This window comes from Triticum aestivum, chromosome 5D (assembly GCF_018294505.1).
Source record: "Triticum aestivum cultivar Chinese Spring chromosome 5D, IWGSC CS RefSeq v2.1, whole genome shotgun sequence".
Classification (NCBI taxonomy): domain Eukaryota; kingdom Viridiplantae; phylum Streptophyta; class Magnoliopsida; order Poales; family Poaceae; genus Triticum; species Triticum aestivum.
In genome coordinates, this window is record NC_057808.1 from 145,736,702 (window position 1) to 145,739,269 (window position 2,568).

Consider the following 2,568-nt stretch of genomic DNA (forward strand, 5'->3'; position numbering starts at 1 on the left):
GGACTCCGTATGAGTCAGATATCCATGTTTCAGTTAACACTGCGCAAAACTGATTCCGAACGACAGTTACACACTAGTTCTTGTGTAGTTGCATTCTATTTTTTTCCATTCTACTTCATTAAACATCTCCATATGAGATCCAATTACCTGTAGGAAAATGCAAGAGACCACAGTTATGATGATGCACTAGGTCCATAGCTGGGACTTTGTGTATGTTCTCGAAATGCGTTTGTCGAGTGCTCATTAAGAAAGTTTCTATACAAGTTTCTGAACGAACTCCTTAAGAAAAGTTCTCGAAAAGTTCCTATGAAAGAATACTTTGAAGCATCTGGTCGTCACAAACGTTTTGACAACTTGTGGAGCCAAAACGGACTCCGTATGAACCAGATATCCATGTTTCAGTTAACACTTCGCAAAACTGATTCCGAACGACAGTTACAGACTAGTTCTTGGTAGTTGCGTTCGATTTTTTCCATTCTACTTCACTAAAGATCTCCATATGAGATCCAATTACTTTTAGGGAAATTCAAGAGACCTCAGTTATGATGATGCACTAGGTCCATAGCTGGGACTTGTGTATGTTCTCGAAATGCGTTTGTTGAGTGCTCATTAAGAAAGTTTCTATACAAGTTTCTGAACGAACTCCTTAAGAAAAGTTCTCCAAAAGTTCCCTATGAAAGAATCCTTTGAAGCATCTGGTCGTCACAAATGTTTTGACTACTTGTGGAGCCAAAACGGACTCCGTATGAGTCAGATATCCATGTCTCAGTTAACACTGCGCAAAACTGATTCCGAACGACTGTTACAGACTAGTTCTTGTGTAGTTGCATTCGATTTTTTCCATTCTACTTCACTAAACAACTCCATATGAGATCCAATTACTTGTAGGGAAATGCAAGAGACCTCAGTTATGATGATGCACTAGGTCCATAGCTGAGACTTTGTGTATGTTCTCGAAATGCGTTTGTCGAGTGCTCATTAAGAAAGTTCCTATACAAGTTTCTGAACGAACTCCTTAAGAAAGTTCTCCAAAAGTTCCCTATGAAAGAATCCTTTGAAGCATCTGGTCATCACAAACGTTTTGACTACTTGTGGAGCCAAAACGGACTCCGTATGAGTCAGATATCCATGTTTCAGTTAACACTGCGCAAAACTGATTCCGAACGACAGTTACATACTAGTTCTTGTGTAGTTGCATTCTATTTTTTTCCATTCTACTTCATTAAACATCTCCATATGAGATCCAATTACCTGTAGGAAAATGCAAGAGACCACAGTTATGATGATGCACTAGGTCCATAGCTGGGACTTTGTGTATGTTCTCGAAATGCGTTTGTCGAGTGCTCATTAAGAAAGTTTCTATACAAGTTTCTGAACGAACTCCTTAAGAAAAGTTCTCGAAAAGTTCCTATGAAAGAATACTTTGAAGCATCTGGTCGTCAAAAACGTTTTGACTACTTGTGGAGCCAAAACGGACTCCGTATGAACCAGATATCCATGTTTCAGTTAACACTTCGCAAAACTGATTCCGAACGACAGTTACAGACTAGTTCTTGGTAGTTGCATTCGATTTTTTCCATTCTAATTCACTAAAAATCTCCATATGAGATCCAATTACTTTTAGGGAAATTCAAGAGACCTCAGTTATGATGATGCACTAGGTCCATAGCTGGGACTTGTGTATGTTCTCGAAATGCGTTTGTTGAGTGCTCATTAAGAAAGTTTCTATACAAGTTTCTGAACGAACTCCTTAAGAAAAGTTCTCCAAAAGTTCCCTATGAAAGAATAATTTGAAGCATCTGGTCGTCACAAATGTTTTGACTACTTGTGGAGCCAAAACGGACTCTGTATGAGTCAGATATCCATGTCTCAGTTAACACTGCGCAAAACTGATTCCGAACGACAGTTACAGACTAGTTCTTGTGTAGTTGCATTCGATTTTTTCCATTCTACTTCACTAAACATCTCCATATGAGATCCAATTACTTGTAGGGAAATGCAAGAGACCTCAGTTATGATGATGCACTAGGTCCATAGCTGAGACTTTGTGTATGTTCTCAAAATGCGTTTGTCGAGTGCTCATTAAGAAAGTTCCTATACAAGTTTCTGAACGAACTCCTTAAGAAAGTTCTCCAAAAGTTCCCTATGAAGGAATCCTTTGAAGCATCTGGTCGTCACAAACGTTTTGACTACTTGTGGAGCCAAAACGGACTCCGTATGAGTTAGATATCCATGTTTCAGTTAACACTGCGCAAAACTGATTCCGAACGACAGTTACATACTAGTTCTTGTGTAGTTGCATTCTATTTTTTCCATTCTACTTCATTAAACATCTCCATATGAGATCCAATTACCTGTAGGAAAATGCAAGAGACCACAGTTATGATGATGCACTAGGTCCATAGCTGGGACTTTGTGTATGTTCTCGAAATGCGTTTGTCGAGTGCTCATTAAGAAAGTTTCTATACAAGTTTCTGAACGAACTCCTTAAGAAAAGTTCTCGAAAAGTTCCTATGAAAGAATACTTTGAAGCATCTGGTCGTCACAAACGTTTTGACTACTTGTGGA